General features: G+C 40.5%; 1 protein-coding gene across 7 annotated transcripts in view; it reads left to right on the top strand.

Moving 5' to 3' along the window:
* MPP7 (MAGUK p55 scaffold protein 7) overlaps positions 1-12869 on the top strand; it is a 271223-nt gene that overhangs the window by 42328 nt on the left and 216026 nt on the right. For 2 of the 7 annotated variants that reach the window (XM_054435740.2, XM_054435736.2), the window contains one exon: positions 5636-5738. The exons of 4 other annotated variants lie outside the window; for them this stretch is intronic. The gene's annotated coding sequence lies outside the window, so the exon portion shown is untranslated. Of the gene's footprint in view, positions 1-1459; positions 1580-5635; positions 5739-12869 lie in introns of all 7 variants that reach the window. One more of the 7 variants, XM_054435737.2, reaches the window with a different exon arrangement.

Here is a 12869-nt window from a genome sequence, read left to right as displayed (position 1 = left end):
ACTCACACTGAGTTGAAATGCATCATGTAGAAAACAGAGCCTTTTCACTTTCACTTTAAATTGTGCCAGAAGAAACATGCTATTTAAAAAAAAAATTTTTTTTTTGAGATGGAGTCTCACTCTGTTACCCAAGCTGGAGTGCAGCAGCACGATCTTGGCTCACTGCAACCTCCGCCTCCTGGGTTCGAGCGATTCTCCTGTCTCAGCCTCTTGAGTAGGTGGCACTACAGGCATGTGCCACCATGTCTGGCTAATTTTTGTATTTTTAGTAGAGACAGGGTTTTGCCCTGTTGGTCAGGCTGGTCTCACTCCTGACCTCAGGTGATCCACCCACCTTGGCCTCCTAAAGTGCTGGGATTACAGGCATGAGCCACCATGCCTGGCCAGAAACATACTATTTGGTTAGAACGTAGTTAAATAATAGTCTCTGGTATTTTTATATGTTTTAGATTTCTTTATCTTGACAAGTGATTGAAGGAAAGAACGATTTATAGTCTGTAGGTATAAGGAAGATTTGTATAACTGCTTCAGATCATTAACTAATGCATAGATATAGACTAATACATAATATAATACATAGATCATTTCTAGAGAGTCAGGGAGACTGGAATGGATGAATTGCCACTGGAAATGTTTGAATACTTTTTAGATAATTAAGCATGTATTAATTAACAAGTAGAAAGAGGGATGGACTCAAATATGTCGATGATAATAATGCCATAAAATTATTGTAACAGTATTTATAAATAGCTGCTAATATAGTGTTTTCTGTGTTTTTGTTTGTTTTGTTAAATATCAGTGTTTCCTAAGTGTGGACATGCAGGGTTATTTCTGAAGTATTCTAATGAAGAGTTTTTGTTTTAAGCACTATGCTTTTCTTTTTATGGGGGACAGAGTGACAGAGTCTTGCTCTGTCACCCAGGCTGGAGTGCAGTGGCACAATCATGGCTCACTGCAGCCTTGACTTCCTGGACTCAGGTGATCCTCCCACCTCAGCCTCCTGAGTAGTTGGCATTACAGGTGCACACCACCGGGCCTGGCTAATTTTTTGTATTTTTTGTAGAGATGGGATTTTGCCATGTTGCCCACGCTCTGGTCTAGAACTCCTGGGCTCAAGTGATTCTCCCACCTCAGCCTCCCAAAGTACTGGGATTCCAGGCATGAGCCACGGCACCTGCCCATATGCTTTTATTTTCATGCATATTAGAAAACATAACTAACTCATCTCCTGCCTCCCTGCGTCCTTCTCTTCTCTCCCCTCCCCCTCCCCTCATCTTTTTCTTTTTGATGGAGTCTCTGTCTGTCACCCAGGCTGGAGTGCAGTGGTGCAATCTCGGCTCACTGCAGTGGTTCAGTCCCACCTCCTGGGCTCAAGTGATTCTCCCTCCTCAGCCTCCCTAGTAGCTGGGACTACAGGCGTGCACCATGACGCCTGGCTAATTTTTTGTATTTTTATTAGAGACGGGGTTTCACCATATTGCCCAGGCTGGTCTCGAACTCTTGAGCTCAAGCAATCCGCTGGCCTAGACCTCCCAAAGTGGTGAGATTACAGGTGTGAGCGACTGCACCTGGCCTCACTGTAAGTGTTTAAAAAGAGTCTAAAATAGGTATTTAAATAAAATAACTCTAAGAAAATTGTTAAGTAAAAAAGTTTTGTATGTAATGTAAAAATTGTGAGGGTGGCATATGAATGATCAAGTGTGAGAACTACTAATTTAGGTGACTGATAAACAGCTGTTTCTGTTTAACTTCATTAATATATTTTAGAGTTAAAAAAAAAACCTGGTGGAGGATGAATGGTGGTGGGCTGTCTACATTAGAGGTGCAGTTTCACCTGTAAGTTTGAGTCCTGAGCCTTCTCATTCTCTGAGTAAAAGTTCTGTGACATGTTACACAAAGGTTCTTTCTTTTTTCCCGTCAGCAGCTGTTTAGCGCAGTAATAACTTGGTGTTTTCACAGAAATAGGGATTTCTGTTTTTCCACTGTGTGGAGAGCTCTCTCTCCCACTCCACAGGAGTAGAGACAGGAGATACACTGTGATATCTCTGATTCTAGCATAGTGCCTGGTGGTTGCTCAGTAAATGTTCTTTGGATACCTGTAATTGCCATTTAGTAAAACTAATAGGAGTAAAATGTAATATATTTTATTTAAATATATATTTAGGCCAGGCACGGTGGCTCAAGTCTGTAATCCCAGTACTTTGGGAGGCTGAGGTGGGCAGATCATTTGAGGTCAGGAGTTGAAAACCAGCCTGGTGAACATGGTGAAACCCTGTTTCTGCTAAAAATACAAAAATTAGCTGGGCGTGGTGGGGCATGCCTGTAATCCCAGCTACTTGGGAGGCTGAGGCAGGAGAATTGCTTGAATCTGGGAGGCTGAGGTTTCAGAGAGCTGAGATCATGCCACTGCCCTCTAGCCTGGGTGACAGAGTGAGACTCTGTCTCAAAGAAAATGTGTGTGTATATATATATATATAAATAATATTTAATATGTTATTTATATCTTATCAGTCCTAAGTATAATAGGAAATTTACTAGATAGTAGTATATATAGGCAAACTGTAGACTTTTGGTATTAATAGCAGCAATGCCTTTTTTTTTTTTTTTAACGTTTCTTGTCTTTTTGGTGGTCTCACCTTGACTCTACTTGAAAAGGTGACAGGAGTGTGATGAAGTGGAAGGAACATCGGGTTCTAGACTTGTGTCTGTCCCCTTCTTATAGAATCCGGGATGGGAAGGATGGAATGGAGGTGTAATCTACCTTAGAGGGTGTGGGTTAAGTGAAATAATAGCTGCATAAATACTCAGTATTGTCAAGTTCTGCAGACGTATATGTTTTTGTTATTTGTGTACTGTGTCAGCACAGGACTGTAGTAACTTACCTAGAAATGATTATATTTACTCCCCACAGAGTGTCTGCCCTTTTCTCATTGAGAAGCCAAAACAGAGCCCCCATTAAACAAAATTTAATGTTGATGGGGGTTCGTCAGAAATGTGGAGATATCACATTGTATTGATGAGGAATTGCATGTAGCTATTACAGACATAGAACCTGTTATAAAAAAGAGTTACGTTCATGGAAACAAGCTTTATTTTCTATGAAGATATCTGAGAAGGTTTTCTTTGGGAGTTTTATATAAATTCTGTGTGTAATGTCTTCCTTAATATGTTGATTTTCAGTTTCCTTATCATAATTAAAGAATATAAGGAAGACATACTTGATTGGTTTCACCAAGCTCAGGCCTTCCCTCCCAGGCACCAGATAAATGATATTATTTCCAATTCGTGTCATGACATGAGACGCTGAATTGCGCTTGTTGCTTTTTAATACTGTGACATCTCAACTGCTGTCATTGGTTTTAATCTGTGGGTGATCTTGGAAAGGGATAGGTTTGATGTAGGTAGCCTAGAACCTTCTCAGGGATTGTGGAACATGATGAAACTTATGCTGTTTCTGAGAACCATCTTTCTTCTTTCTGTGGGTCAGGCTGACATAACTCAGAGCACTTGTAATCATGACTGTAGCCAACTGTGGTTACCTGCAGAGGCTTAGTTCAAATAGGAATTTGTCTCTTCATTTACTCACTCGGCATACATTGAATGAGCATCTCTGTGCCGGGCATGGGGGAAGATGACTTATTATTTGTCTTGGTTCTTAAGGAATTTATAGTCTAATGGAGGAGAAAGACACACAGATTCTCATATAAATGGATTGCATACAATGATAGATTAAATAGGCTTTGAGACTTACAATGGAACTGTGGGCCATGATTGCCATTTGAATTTTAAAAGATTAATAGAATGTATGATTTTTCTGTTCTTAGTTGTATAAGTAAGACTTGAATAAATACTCGTTGTGAAATAAGAAAAGTAGAAAGATTATAGCCTAAAAACATAGTCCAATTTTATATCCCAACCTCCTCCCTGTGCCACTTTTCATTATTATTATTTTTTAAAACCATTGCCTGATTGATGAACATTTTAGGTCATTACTTTTTTTTCCTAATGATGCGTAGTCAGTTTTTTTGCACACATATATATTTGTATACCTGTGTGAATTATGTCTGCAGTGAAATTCTTAGAAGTAGAATCTTGGCTGGGGTATTTTTCTGGGGGTGCATTTAATCTGTTATTGGAATTCATGTTAATATTAGAATTAATAGGCTTTTTTTTTTTTTCCTGAAAGCAACTAAAAATGTATGGCCATGTGGAGTTGCAGGGCAGTAGTCCTAACGGTTCAGCTGCAGCATCTGCATAGGTCTTTTATATAGAAAGTGTCTGGGTAGTGGTGTTTGACCTTGGTAACTTTTCTCTCTGCCATTTGAGCCGCTGCTGTCTTCATATCCTCCCTATCTAGAAATTCCCTCTCCAAAGTTGTTCCATATTCCAAAACTTCCCTTTTCACACTCCTAGTATGCTGTTGACCTCAGGTAGGCACAGTTGTGATTGTCAGAGCAAAGAAAATTAACCATGTATGTCTTTCCAGATAGTAGAATTTTCAGGGTGTTTCATGAGCTCCAAAGGATGATTTATATGAAGTGTATTTCACTAAGTATAAAGGAAGTAAAACACTCATACTATGGTCTCTTCCCTCTCCTCTTCACCTCCCAGTGCCTCTCTACAAACTTTTTAGGATACCACTAATGACTACTAGAAATATTCAGTTAGTCCATAAATCTGAGAGCGCTCCTGGATCCTGATAGGTATTTCATTGCACTCTGTGATTGGAATTTTGTTTGTTAAAATTGACTAGGAAACTATATTTCAGTAACAAATATGTAGAATTAAGAAAAAGATGGGCTGGGCACAGTGGCTCATGCCTGTAATCCCAGCACTTTGGGAGGCTGAGGCAGGCGGATCAAGAGGTCAGGAGATAGAGACCGTCCTGGCTAACATGTTGAAACCCTGTCTCTACTAAAAATTAGCTAAGCGTGGTGGCACATGCCTGTATTCCCAGCTACTTGCGAGGCTGAGGCAGGAGAATTGCTTGAACCCAGGAGGCGGAGGTTGCAGTGAGCCAAGATCGCGCCATTGCACTCCAACCTGGGTGACAGTGAGACTCAGTTGCAGAAAAAAAAAAAAAAGAAAGAAAAAGGTGGGCCAGGCGGTGGCTCACGCCTGTAATCTCAGCACTTTGGGTAGGCCGAGGAGGGTGGATCATTTGAGGTCAAGAGTTCGAGACCAGCCTAGCCAACATGGTGAAATCCCGTCTCTACTAAAAATACAAAAACTAGTCAGGCGTGGTGGCGGGCACCTGTAATTCCAGCTACTTGGGAGGCTGAGACAGGAGAATCACTTGAACCTGGGAGGCAGAGGTTGCAGTGAGCTGAGATAGCGCCATTACACTCCAGCCTGGGTGACAGAAAAGATGAGTTCCTATCCCTTTTCTATACATTTGTTTTTTCAAAGTATGTTTGCGCTATGTTAGAGTGAGTGCATACATTTAGAGAACAACAGGGGAAAATGCCAGAAATTCAGTAACTTCTAGTTTCCATTTTATAACAAATGTATTTTTATTATTAGCTTCCTACTGGAATCCTCCTCCCCCACCATTATGTCATCATTTTCACATCCACAGTCCATAGTGATTATGTCCATGTGGGGCCTCAATAGTTTTCCCTTTAATTTTGTGCAGATTTCCTTACTGCATAAACTCAACTGCTCTCACTGAGGTCGTCTTTAAGTCCTGTGTGTGTTTGGGCAGGCCGACTTGATTTATAGCCAGCACTCCACTGTGGGTGAGTAAGATGGCAAGTTTCTCCCTGTTTTTCCTCTCAGCCCTTCCTATCTAGAGTACAGATAACATAATTACTCAGTTAAATATCATCTGCCCAGGTTTTCATTTTGAGATAAATCTATATTGTGGTTATCTGCATTATACTTAAAACTTACACTGAAGATAATTCTGTTGGATAGGTTTTAAGTAATTATCTTTAGTATTTCCTTTTCATTTATGATATAAGGTATAGCAAATCTTGGATTCCTTGATATTAAAATAGATAAGATCAAACTATGAACTCAGGATGAGTCAGTACTATTTTAAGAGTTGCATTTGCCATACTTTTGGCAAATTAGTGCTTCATAGCGGGAGCCCAGAGGTTTCAGGTAATCCCAGTCACCAAAATGTTTGTTACAGTATCACATCATTACTTTTCATGTGGGAACCTTCTGTTTTGTTGGGCCCTTTTCTTTCCTCTTTTCTTTTTATAGCCGTTTATAATTCAGGGATTCAGGCAAAGAAATACAGCCCTTCGACCACAAGATAGTTATGTTCAGAAAGATTTTCAGAACTTGTACAGCTATGATTTTTCTCAGTAATCTTGGCTAGTTTGTGAAATTAATGGCTTTAGAAATATTCTCAAATGGTTTAGAGGAGAGTAAAAAGAATCTTTTGAAACATTGTCCCATTTTGTTAATTCAAGGAGATTACAGTGCAATTGAATGTAATTCCCATAAGAATGGATATAGCAAAAGTATGTCTTTTTTTTTTTGTGTGTGTGTGTGTGTGTGTGTGTGTGTGTGTGTGTGTGTGTGTGTGTGTGTGTGTGTGTGTGTGTGTGTGTGTGTGATGGAATCTCTCTCTGTAGCCCAGGCTGGAGTGCAGTGGTGCAATCTCAGCTCACTGCAACCTCTGTCTCCCAGGTTCAAGTGATTCTCCTGCCTCAGCCTCCCTAGTAGCTGGGACTACAGGTGCCCCCCAACCATACCTGGCTAATTTTTGTATTTTTAGTAGAGACAAGGTTTTGCCATGTTGGCCAAGCTGGTCTTGAACTCCTGAGCTCAAGTGATCCGCCCGCCTTGGCCTCCCAAAGTGCTGGGATTACAGGCATGAGCCACCATGCCTGGCCAAAAGTATGTCTTTTTAATAATTGAAAAATGATGTCTTGAGCAGTCAAGTAGGAACAGTTACTTGGTTGTCCTTGTGTAATGTGCAGAAATTAAGGAAGATGATTTTCCACTAATCTACATAGGACCTATCAACTATAAGGAAATATATTAGTAAACACTGTTTCTACATCCTGATGCTTGTAGGTTTCCTTGACGTTGAAATAGTGTTAGCACAGATTTGTTATTTTTCCTCTTTCTGATTAATCCAAACCTGGAGTCTGGCCCTGGTTCTCAGGCTGCAGAGAAGTCAGCCCATCTTTTGTAGGCTCCTTTTCTGTTTTACATTTGTTGGGCTCACCACTTGAGCTTACTCAGCAACCTTTAAAGCTCTAAATCCGGGGTGGGGGGAGAGGGGAAGGGTAGCATTGGGAGATATACCTAATGCTAGATGACGAGTTGGTGGGTGCAGCGCACCAGCATGGCACATGTATACATATGTAACTTACCTACACGTTGCGCACATGTACCGTAGAGCCTAAAGTATAATAATAATAATAGTAATAATAATAAAAAATAAAAAATAAAATAAAAAAAATAAAAAAATTAAAAAAAATAAAAAAAAGAAACTTAAATTATAATTTAAAAAAAAAAAAAAAAAAAAAAAAGCTCTAAATCCTCATTAGTCTTGAACTCCCCAGCTCATATTTGGCCGGCAACTCTACTTGGCATTTCAGTAATTTCCCACTTGCCAGCTCATCTTTTACCAAAAATCAAAAACCATTCTGATCTTTAAAGAAATGCAGATGAGGCCGGGTATCGTGGCTCACGCCTGTAATCCCAGCACTTTGGGAAGCTGAGGAGGGTAGATCACGAGGTCAGGAGTTTGAGACCAGCCTGTCCAACATGGTGAAACCCCATCTCTACTAAAAATACAAAAATTAGTTGGGCATGGTGGTGCGTGCTTATAGTCCCAGCTGCTCAGGAGGCTGAGGCAGGAGAATCGCTTGAACCAGGGAAGCAGAAGTTGCAGTGAGCCGAGATAGCGCCACTGCACGCCAGCCTGGGTGACACAGCGGGACTCCGCCCCCCCCCCCCAAAAAAAAGAAATGCAGATGAGAAAAGACCCTTTCTAGGACACAGAGAATAAACTTGCATCTGTTAAGGAGTGGGAATTTCTGCCACACGCGGATGTCAGAAATGGAAACTTTTATTATCAGGAGAAATATTTGCTGGTTGATGTTACTTAAATAGGTTCAAATTTCAGACAGTTCTAAGAGCAGGTTTCCACTATGAAGAGTTGATTTTGCCAAGATGGAAAAAAAAAATCTTATCTGGTTGCCTTTTAACGCCTCTGTATGATGTTAGATACAGGTGTACTTCTTGCCTTTTCACATATTGAAGAAAACAGTGAGAGGTAGCAGAGTATCTAGAAAACGGGGGACCTAGATGGAGAGACTGAATGCATGAGGGTTAATGCCAGTTTCCTCATATTACAACCCAGGCTTGAGCAATATCTGATTTTTTAATGCCTCACAGAAAGCTAAATAAATGCCTGTGTACTGTGATGGTTCCGTTCTTGTTCAATAGCATCTTGGCTTCCTTTCAGGTAAGGAAGAAATCGAGCAGTGATTGTAGCAGTGATTCCCCTGTGGGGGAATGCCCTACTATGGAATACTTTTGAGTGTGTGACATGTCCCCGTTTACCCAAATCCTTGAAGTTAATGAGTAAAACTGCAGAATACAATGTAGACTCATAGATTCTGAATTTTGGAAGTGAAATTGATCTTAAGATAATGAAATCTACTATATTTATAGTTTGATATTTTCTGTTATACCCCTGACATAGTACTTTGCTAATCACAGGAGTTTGATAAGCATTTGATAACTAAGCAATGTATAAGCTAAGTCACAAAATGAAAAGATTGATTTTGGCAGTAACAGATAATTTGAGGTCTGTTGTCTTGTCTCAAGTGTAGTCACTGCTGATTGTTAGCACCTTTCTGAAACTGCAAAAGAAAAACTAAAAATGGACCAGGGATTAGCGTAGGAAAGTATAGATTAGAAGACCCAAAGTGAAACAAATGGAACAAGTTTTTTTTGTTGTTGTTAAGTATACATATATTAGAGACGGGAGTCATTACTATGTTGCTCAGGCTGGTCTTGAATTCCTGGGCTCAAGTAATCCTCCCACCTCAGCCTCCCAAGTATCTGGGACTACAGATGTGTGCTATCCTGCCTGGCTAAATGGCAAAAGTGAATAAAGAGGTGCCAGGGAATAGAGGCCTCCTGTGTTGGTGTATTGAAGTCAGAATACCTGTGCCTGCATCAGTTCTGTGTTGATACTGTGAGTGAAGTAGTAACTCTGCAATGAAGATACTTTCTTTAAAAACTTCAACACTTTTCTGTTATATTTTACAGTAGATTGATTGGCTCATTGTTGCGTACTTGTATGATTATTTCTTAGGATGTATTCCTACAAGCTATTGTTGGTTCAGAAGGTATAATCACAATTAGAATTTTGATTTTTTTTTTTTTTTTTTTAAGACAGGGTCTTGTTCTGTCACTTAGGCTGGAATGCAATGGTGCGATCTCAGCTCACTGTAACCTCCGCCTCCCGGGTTCAAGCAATTATCCTGCCTCAGCCTCCCGAGTAGCTGGGACTACAGGCATGTACCACACCTGGCTAATTTTTGTATTCTTAGTAGGGATGGGGTTTCACCATGTTGGCCAGGCTGGTCTCGAACTCCTGACCTCAAGTGATCTGCCCACCTCAGCCTCCCAAAGTGCTGGCATTACGGGCTTGAGCCACTGTGCCCGACCAGAATTTTGATGTATTCTTATATGGTTCTTTCTTAAATCAAAAATATGGTATTTATTCAGATTAAGACAATGTTGGGTGTTTATTTTTAGTTTCACATTCCATACTTATTAGAAATATATTTTTTATAGCTTTAACACATCAGCTAAAGCTTGTGAAAGTTGCCTTTGTTAACATGAATTCCATTTTCCTTTTAAAAATTAAATTATGGCACCCTCTACTGAATTTGAAAGGAATTGCTGAATAGTCATATGCAGATTTGAGAAAGAGACCATATGACTTTATAGATTAGACTTTGTTGACACCTATACTTGCTATGATGATCCTTTTTGCTCACAGGCTCCTCATTAGGCAGTGTGGTAACATACATGCAATTAAATCCATATTTTGAAGCAGGCAGAGGAACTAGAGTGATCAAATTCACAGAAGCATGAAATAACGCAGTGTGTTCAGGATTGTAGTTTTATAGAAAACTTGAGAGAGGGTGTTGCTGTGATTTTTGCAAATAAAGCAATAAGAAAGGACCAAGAGCATGTCTCATTTTAAGGAATTTAAACTTTATCATGAAAGTACGGTTGAATCATCAGCTAGTTTATTTAGAGTAGTCAAGTGATCACGTAAGTATCTTTGAAAGATGATGCTGGCAGCATATGTAGGATGGGTTGGAGGTGGGAACAGACCAATTTGAGGATTACTGTGTTTGCCAAGTGGGCTTATTAGGGTTCTCAGAAGGCACATAATTCTGGGATATAAGAGGCTGGGAGATGTGGAAGTTCTTTTTTTCCCCTAAAAAAGTTTTAGCATAAAAATTTCAAGATATATAGAAAAGTAGAAAGAATGGTACAATGAATTACCCATATGTCCACCTTAGATCCAGCAACAGATGACATTTGGCCATATGTTCTCTCTCCCTCTCCTCCGCCTCTCTGCTGAAGTATTTTTGCGTAAATTACAGACACCATTACTTGACACCCCTAAATACTCTATTGAGCATCCCTCCAAAATAAAGGATGTTAGGAGAGAGATATTTAGGGAGATAAAATCAGGAAAGTTAGAATTTGGTGGTATAGATAATGGGTTCTGTTACGTCCAATAGGAGAACCATAAAGGCTTGCTTTTACTGTTATTAATTTGTGGTTATATAATAGTTTCTTTCTACAGTTTTTTTTTTGAGACTTTCAAGAGATGGATGTATAGTAAATGCTATTACATTTTAAATCAAAATGTTGAAAAGGACACCTTTTTCATCAACAAAAATTTCAAATATGCACAAAAGTTGAAGAGGACATCATTCTTGGCTTAAAAAATGGCCCATGCCAGGCTTCTCCATGCGAGAAGAGAAGCGAAGTGGAGCGATTCCAGAGGAGTAGGCTAGGGTCCTCCCAGCAGGGGAAGGTGCAGGCTCTTTTATCATATCAGAAGCCCAGGTCAGCAGAAGTTTGTGTGAGAAAGGCACACAGCCAGCACAAGTGTGACCCAAACCCAGTGAAATGGTGAGAGTGGGCAGCCGGCAAGCTGACTGGCACTAGCAGAGTCTACTTACTCGGGGGAAAGGGAGCAGGAGATGTCAAAGGGGACTGGGCACAGATGACCTTTTTTGGCAGCGTACAAAGTCTCGCTGTGTTGCCCAGGCTGGATTGCAGTGGATCTCAGCTCACTACACCCTCTGCCTCCCAGGTTCAAGTGATTCTCCTGCCTCAGCCTCTCGAATAGCTGGGACTACAAGCCTGTGCCACCATGCCCAGCTAATTTTTGTATTTTTAGTAGAGATGGGGTTTCGCCATGTTGACCAGGCTGGTCTTGAACTCCTGACCTCATGTGATCCTCCCACCTTGGCCGCCCAAAGTGCTGGGATTACAGGCATGAGCCACTGTGCCCGGCCAGATACTGACCTTTTAATATCTAATTTGTTGACAGTTTTCCTACTATACTTTTGGTCTAGTAAATATTTTAGGTTGTGATCAATGAGATTAGCAGTCTTTCTCCTTTGGAGAGGAGAACTAAGAAGAGGACAGGCAGAAACACAAAATACATAATATATATAAAATATATAATATTATCATAGCTAAAATTGGTAGGAATTCCAGTAGTCACTCATTCATTTTTTCATTCATTATTCAATTAATGTTTGGAGCCACCTATTATTATGGCAGGCACTATTCTAAGACACCAGGAATTCAGCAGTGAATAATGCAGACCAAATTCCCTGCCCTCTCATAGTTTCTGTAAGTCATACATTGCTTAACAACAGGGAGACATTCTGAGAAATTTGTTGTTAGGCGACTTGGTCCTTGTGGGAGCATCCTAGAGTGCACTTACACAAACCCAAGTGGCAGAGCCCACTACACACCTAGGCTGCATGGTGCAGCCTGTTGCTTCTAGGCCAGAAACCTGTACAGCAGGTGACTGCACTGAATATTGCAGGCAATTGGAACACAGTGGTAAGTATTTGTGTATCTAAACATATCTAAACATAGAAAGGGAAGAGTAAGAATATGAGACCACTGTCATATATGTGGTGTGTGATTGACAGAAACATCATTATGCCCTGCATCGCACGACTGTATTCTAGTAGGAAAGACAGACACTAGACAGGAAGAGTGAAATACGCATAGCTCATGAAATACGGATAGGCACAGGCAAAGATCATTAAGTGGAATTAGGAAGGTGTGAGGGAGATTTTAGAAAGGGAGGCCAAGGAAGCTGAGAAGATGCCACCTGGGGAAACACCCGGGAAATCTGAACCACTTGAGCCACGTCGGAGTGCACAAAGCCTCCTGCTTGGCGTTTACATCATTTTCCGTTTCTTGTGAGGGCATGTCTCCTCCCGACAGTGTATGAATAGGAAGTGGCTGACAGCTGGCTTCCATATGGTCTTAGCAGGCCCTGTTTTTCCCAGCCAGGTTCCTCTTCTAACCCTCAGATTTCTTGACACTAAATTGATCATGAAGTAAGTTCTCTTAATCAGATTCATTCCAGGGTGTGTTAGTCTAAGACAGTTTGTCTAGCAGTCCACTAACAGGCTGTGCATAGCTCTGCGAAATGCTCTTTTGTGTAACCATTTCCCATGGTTTTTGGACAACGACTGGCATGTTACTTTCCTTAGCAACTTAATTTTTGTTCCGTCTTTACATAACTCTTTGGAAATGTTAACTTTTCCCCTTTTCTGTTCATTTGTTTCACCGTAGAAATGAAAATACTCCTATTCAGAGCTATGACATAC

The sequence above is a fragment of the Pongo pygmaeus genome, chromosome 8 (assembly GCF_028885625.2).
Source record: "Pongo pygmaeus isolate AG05252 chromosome 8, NHGRI_mPonPyg2-v2.0_pri, whole genome shotgun sequence".
Taxonomy (NCBI): Eukaryota; Metazoa; Chordata; class Mammalia; order Primates; family Hominidae; genus Pongo; species Pongo pygmaeus.
The sequence above is the reverse complement of the archived record's forward strand: the minus strand, read 5'-3'. Positions and strand labels throughout refer to the sequence as shown.